A 7698-nucleotide genomic window follows, 5' to 3' on the forward strand; every position below is an offset into this window, starting at 1 on the left:
CTTTCCTTATTGTCTTATTTATTTTATTTTAATTTTAATTTTCGTTTTTATTTAATGCTAATATTTTATTTCAATTATTTGTTTCAAATAAGCCATTTTAACACACTTTTTTTCATTTGTTTTATTTTCATAACTTAGAACTATTTTTAATTTCCGATTTTTGGGATGAGGGTTGACCATTGTCTCATGGTCAACCTGACCTTTTATTGGAATTTTATTTCCCATTTTTAATTTATTTTGGATTTATTTTCGACCTAGTTTGCTTGGTTGACTTTTCTTTTGACTTCTGTTTTATTTCAATTAATTTATACACCAATTTTTATTGTTTCTGAAATCTTTTTGGGGGATGATGATGTCCTGACCCCACCTAACTTAGTTTAATTTTTCATAATTTTTGTGATTAATTTACTATTTATTTGACATTTTTTAAGTTGACTTGACTTTTCGGTTGACTTTTCTATGATTGATGTTTGACATAGGGATTGCTTAGGGCAATTGAAGAGATCTTTTGATCCTCCCTTGTTCATATCATGTGTCACATATTAGAGGCCTTTCATCTTGATTTTATTTGATCCTTGCATCATTTCCCGATTAAATTATTCATTGATTCTTTGTGTGCATACTTTCACTTGTCTTATTCATCTGATATTTTTATACTTGTTTCTTTCATCCATGTCTTTATTGTTTGATTGTTTAATATGTTTATACTTCTCATACATTGTTTAATGCTTCATTATTTCATTCTTTGATTATTTGATTTGATTATATACTTGTTTATATCTTACTTGTTTGATTAACTGTGGCCTACTTGTATGTTGTATGAGGCGTATATTATTATTGTTTGATTGCCACGTACAATCCCCATTCATTACAAATGTATCCCTCTCCCATGAATTGTATAATGTTTATTTCTCTCATTCTTTATTCATCTGTTAATACAAGAAATAAAATGAACATCTGATAACCATTTCATAACAAGATCAAGACCTCGATCCAACGTCGAGTAATCATTTTCAAAACTTAACAGAACCAGCACGTATTCATCCATTTACCTTGTAAGTCGATTGCTTTATGCATCGCCATCAACTTTGTAAGTCGATTGCTTTATGCATCGCCATCAACCTTGTAAGTTGATTGCTTCATGCATCGCCATCTACCCTTATCCCTAGCACCTCTCCTTGCTCCATTCGTCGATTCTTGTTCCGTTTAGGTAGCACCCATTAGATAGAACCCTTTGTATGATGACATAGGTAGAATTCCCATATCCTTTTGTATGATAACATAGGTAGGATTCCCATATCCTTTTGCATGATAACATAGGTAGGATTCCCATATCCTTTTGTATGATAACATAGGTAGGATTCCCGTATTCTTTTGTATGATAACATAGGTAGAATTCCCTTATTACTTTGTATGCTAACATTAGGTAGATATCCCCATTTGTAAATCCTAACACATAGGTCCACATTGCATGACAACTCTAGGGCAGAGCTTCCCCATTCTTTTAGACCTTCCGTGCGTCTACAATCCTGTGGCATGTCAATCCGTCCTATTGCAAAAAGGTAACTGCCTAAGACTCGATTCAGCGAGCTGTGACACCTACTGCTAGGACGTGATCACATTGCCCACTCTCCTTTGACACAACTGGTGTCCTCCTTTATAAGTCCATGTTCAGATGGCAATCCCTATGTAGCCAAACTACGGCAACTCTGATTCTCATGTTCAGATGAGATACGTAGGCACAAGATGCGATGTCTTGTCGAGTTCTTCTTTCTTCTTGACTGACAACTAACAACTAATCCTTACTTTCGCCTTTGTTGCGATTCTTTTCTCTCGCCCTCGTTGCGATCGAGACCTTCCCTTTCTCTTGCCCTAGTTGCAATCGAGACCCTTGTACCCGTAGTTAGCTGAACTACGTTTTGCTCTGATTCTCATTCCAGATGAGATACGTAGGCATAAGACGTGATGTCTTAGCGAGCACACTTCTCTTTAACCCATAGGTAGTTGAGCTACGAATACTCTGATTCTCATATTCAGATGAGATACGTATGCAGTGGATTAGACATCCGTGCGAGTCATTTTCTTTTGACCCTTTCTCTTTTAGTAAATAGTACCTTAGATAAACACACACCCTTTAGACAAGAACAACAAGAGTGGATCCCGTAGAGTACTACGGGTGCGTAGGGGTGCTAATACCTTCCCTTCGCATAATCAACTCCCGAACCCAAGATTTGGTTGCGACACCTTGTCTTTTCCTTTCCTTCCTCCAGGTTAACTTCGAGCGTTTCCTTTCCCTCCTTTGGGATAAATAACACACGGTGGCGACTCTTCTGTCATTTCTTTCTCGCCGATTGTTTTTTAGCACACTATATTTTTTAGGCTGTGACACATGATTATGTAGATGTTGTAGTCTATTCTTCATTCTGTATCATTATTATTAAAATGAATTATCACCCTTCTATTTGAATGTTGACTTTACATGAGCATCGTGCAGATACTCAAGAGTAGTATTGCTGAAGTAAGTGGAAGGTAGCTCTTGGATTACTTCTTTATTTTGTCGCTTGTACTAGTGGTACCTTGCTCTGATCATGTAACATCGGGTTGAGTTAAACACTTATTTTATTCCTTATGTCTAATTATGTTGAAGTCATAAGACTAATTTTGTTGTTAAGAATTATTAAGATGTTGAGTTGATTGATTAGAACTCTCTTATTTTATTATTACAATTAAAGTTGAGACTAGGTGTTATTACTTGCTTTATCTTCCATAATTGTCATGATAATTCCGTTGTAATGATAATTTAAAATGGAAGTGATCATGCAATGACAAGTTATGAATGTCTTATTTTGTGAATATATAATACCGATCAGATGAGAAGGATCTCATGTAAATATCCCAAGTATGATTTGGATAAGTGGGATGTCATGTAAACATCCTTATTATAAATGTGTGTATTGAACTTTACTGTTGAAACCCATGTTACGTAGCAGGTCATGTGTGTTATGAATGTGTGACACCCTAGATGGTTTTATTTTATATTTAATTTACGTGATAAATTATGTACGGGGTCTAGGGTGTTACATTAGTGGTATCAGAGAAGGTCGGTCCGTCGGGCCAAGTTGTTTAATTATGTTTATTCCCTAGTACGCGACATGTTTGTGAGAATACTGTTGATTCTTGTTTTGTTTTCCATTTGCAGGTTGGGAATGAAACAAGTAGGGGAGAAGTGTCTGCTTCTCTTGGATGTTCCAATTGTATAGAGCTTGGACATCATGTTGCTGCATGCAAGAGTGCAGTGTTGGCTAGTTAACATGTTTTGAGAATGTTATGCTTTTCCTGAATCCAAAGAGGGGTCGGATTCGAGGATGGTGTCAGTTAGAAAAATAGTGTGATACTTGAGGGAATACGTTTAGGTGTTCTCGATGGTCGCTTCCTTGTGAGGGGGAAGGCGATATTTTGGCCAGAGATAAGCTAGTGGTGTGTTAAGTATCATGGCGTGTTCCCTGAGGATGTGTACGGTTTGTGTTTTGTTGGAACAAGTTGACGTTATTCTTGGAATGAATTGGTTGGAGTTAAACCAAGTGTTTACCAATTGTTTTGATAAGTTGGTGTAGTGTGTCTTTGATTGCAAGAGCTCAGACGATGGTAAAGTTGTGTTATTCGTAACACTGAAGATGTTGTGGATTCGAGATTCTTGTCTTCCGGTCAAGTTGGGAAGTCTTTAGGGAAAACAATCAGGTATTATTAATGTTGTTTCTTAGAGAGTACAGAGCGATGTGACAACTAATGTTATGCTAGTGGTGTGTCATTCTGGATGTTTTCCTGATGATATTTGCGACTTGCCTCTAGAGCGTGAATTTGAATTCGATAGAGGTGAAGAGTTGACGTTTGTATCAACTAAGAAAGTGAGAGAGTCTGTGAAGGATATGGCACAAGTGTTTGTGATGTTAGCTTTGTTGGAAGCTAGAGGAAGGGGGGTAGTTCGGGAGCTTCCTGGAGTGTGTGAATTTCCTAAAAGTGTTTCTTGAAGACATCAGTGGTTTGCCTCCAGAGCATGAAGTAGATTTTTTATAGACTTAGTACCTGGTACTCGTCCGGTGTCGATGACTCCTTATAGGGTGTCTACTTTAGAGTTGGGTAATTGAATAATCAACTAGAATATTTGCTTCAGAAGAAGTTTGTTTAACCAAGTGTTTCTCTGTGGGGGTGTGTCGGTGTCGTTAGTGAAGAAGAGGGACGGTAGTATGAAGCTATGAGTGATCTGTGAACTTTATTGTAGGCATTGAAAGAGAATCATTTGCACGCAAAGTTTTTCCAAGTGAGAGTTATGGTTAAAGAAAGTGAGTTTCCTTGGTCATGTGATTCTATTGGTGGTATAGTTGTGGATCTATCAAAGATAGATGTCGTGTTACTATGGGAGATTCTGAAGTCTACCACTGAGATTAGAAGTTTTTCTTGGATTGACTGGTTACTACAGGAAGTTCATTAAAGGTTTTTCAAATTTAGCATTGTCGTTAACTCAGTTGACTCGAAAGGGTCAAGCCTATGCTTGGGATGTGCATTGTGAAAGGAGTTTCAAAGAACTCAAAAAGAAGTCGATGTTTGCTCCAGTTTTGATTTCACCGAATCCAAGTGAGTCCTTTATTGTATATCGTGATGCTTTGAAGATGGGTTTGATAGGTGTGTTAATGCATAATGGTCAGGTTGTGGCTTATTCTTAGAGACAATTGAGATTTCAGGAGAGGAATTACCCTACGCATGATCTTGAGTTGACAACAATGGTATTCATGTTGAAGATTTTGAGGCACTACCTATTTGGCTCCAAATTCAAAGTGTTCAGTGATCAAAACCATTTGAAGTATTCATTTGATCAGAAGATTTGAATATGAGGCAGAGGAGATGAATTGAACTTTTGAAGGATTATGATTTTGATTTGAGTTACCATCTGGGTAAAGCTAATATTGTAGCTGATGTGATGAGTAAGAAGTCTTTATGTAGGTCGATGCTTATGGCTCGAGAGTTAGAACTGATTGAGCAATTCAAAGATATGAGTTAGTGGGTGGAGAAACTCCTAACAATGTGAAGTTGGGTATGTTGAAGCTGACGAGTGGTATCCTTGAAGAGATCGGAGAAGTCGGAGATCTGATTTGAGTTTGATAGATCGTCTCACACTAATCAACCAAGGTAATAAATATGATTTCCAAGTTGATGAAAATGGTGTGATGATGTTCAGAGATAGAATTTTTGTTTCTGATGTACCTGAACTTAAGAAGAGTATTCTTGAGGAGGGTCACAGAAGTGGATTGAATATTCATCCTGGTGCTACGAATATGTATCAAGATTTGAATAAGATGTTTTGGTGTCCATGAATGAAGAAAGAGGTTGCCAAATTTGTGTATGCTTGTTTGACCTGTCAGAAGTCAAAGATCAAACATCAGAAGCCATTGGGTCTGATGCAACCATTGAATATTCCATAGTGGAAATAGGATAGTATTTCCATGGATTTTGTAACAGATTTACCGAAGACTTCAAAGGTATGCAATTCAATTTGTGTGATTGTGGATAGATTGACCAAATCAGCTTATTTTGTATCGATGAGGATCAATTATCCTTTGCAGAAGCTGGCTGAATTGTATATTGATGAGATTGTGAAGCTGCATGGTAATCCTTCAAGTATTGTGTCAGATAGAGATCTGAGATTTACATCGAGGTTCTGGGAGAGTCTGTAGGCTACTTTGGATACTAAGCTGAAGTTGAGTTCTTCTTATCACTCGCAGACGGATGGTCAAATATAGAGGACTATACAGTCTTTGGAGGACTTATTGAGGGCTTGCGTGCTAGAACAAGGAAGTACTTGGGATAGCTACTTGTTGTTGATTGAGTTTACCTACAATAACGGTTTGCATTCTAGTATCAGAATGGACCAGTAGAAGGTGTAAAACTTATTTGTGTTGGTATGAGTCAGGCGAGAGTGTTGTGCTTGGACCTGATATTGTTCAATAGACGACTGAAAAGATCAAGATGATCCAAGAAAAGATGAAAGCATCGTAGAGTCATCAGAAAAGTTACCATGACAAGAGGAGGAAAGCACTTGAGTTCCAGGAGGGAGATCACATGTTTTTGAGAGTTATGTTGGTAACTGGCGTTGGTCGAGCTTTAAAGTCTCGAAAGCTCATGCCGCATTTTGTTGGTCCATATCAGATTTTATAGAGGATATGAGAGGTGGCCTATCGGATTGCTTTGATGCTGGTGCTTGTTAATATTCATTATGTGTTTCATGTGTCTCAGTCAAGGAGATATATTTCGGATCCATCTTATGTGATCCAGGTGGATAATGTGCAGGTCGGAGATAATCTGATTATTAATGTATCACCCGTGCGGATAGAGGATCGGGAAATGAAGCAGATGCATGGTAAAGAGATTGCCTTAGTGAAGGTAGTTTGGGGTGGACTAGCTGGTGGGAGCATGACTTGGGAGCGTGAGAAGCAGCTGAGGGGGTCGTATTGGACTATGTTTTCCTCATGTAATTTTCGAGGGCGAAAATTTCCTCATGTAACCCCCCGTTTTTTATTAGATATTTTATTATATTTTTGTTTGAATTATGGATTTTGATAATTTATTTTATGGTTGGGTGTTGGCGGAGTATTTATCCTTGAGTTAGGGGTATAGAGGGATGATAGAAGTAAGTAGAATAATTTAGAATTGTTTTGATAATTAAAAATATATATATTTATTTTTATTATATTAATTAGTGAAGATAGAATAATTGGGCCAAATATGAGAAATTGAGAAAGTTAGTGGGAGGAAGGAATATGAGATAATTAAGTTTGGGCCAAGTTGGTGATTTGGAAAAGTTTATCCTAAAAATAAAAATTTAAGAGAAACCTAGGTTTAGAGAGATTTTCACAGTACGTGACATTTGAGAAAATAGGAGCAAAGAGGCAATAAGAAAGGTGATCAAGGGAAGAGAGTGAAGGTTTCAATTCAGAATTTTTGCAAGGAATTCAGGTAAGGGTGTGAACTTGTTTCAATAGTAATGGATATGGTAAAAGGATAGAATGGAGAAACCTTTAACCTCCTTAGGGTTGGGTGTTTTGATTCATAATTCTAAATTAGGATGCTTTGATGGTTATTATATGATGAGTTTCATGTGCCTTATGTGCGTGTATTTTTGTGTTTTTATGATTGAACATATATCCACCATTGTTGCAATTTCGAAGGTTTTAGGCATAATCTTAAAATCATGATTAAATGATTTAATTATGTTAAAACTATAAATTAACTTTATATAATTAGAGTATTGCATAGGTTGCAATTTTCTAAGCATTTGGCTTTTTACGAAATTAGAAAATTCTGCATTTTGTCTGTCACGATCGCGCTCAGAACGGGAGCCTTTTTTTGTGTTTTTCGGTCGAAATCATTTTGGCCATAACTTTTGATCCGTAAGTCCAAATCGAGTGTCATTTGAAGCATTGGCTATTCGAAATAGAGGGTTATAACTTTGTTTCAGGGATAAAATAATTTTGGTGAATATTTCATGGACGTTTTTGGGGTTGAAGAAGATGAAAATTGTGTTGGAAATTTTAGAAAACAATAACTTTTAGTAACGCCTTCATGCACGGTTTTGATAATAACTTTCAACTCGTGAATCATTTTGGGTTGGGGTTTGAAGCATTAGAAAGATGAATCTAAGAGATA

This window comes from Lathyrus oleraceus, chromosome 4 (genome assembly GCF_024323335.1).
Source record: "Lathyrus oleraceus cultivar Zhongwan6 chromosome 4, CAAS_Psat_ZW6_1.0, whole genome shotgun sequence".
Classification (NCBI taxonomy): Eukaryota; Viridiplantae; Streptophyta; class Magnoliopsida; order Fabales; family Fabaceae; genus Lathyrus; species Lathyrus oleraceus.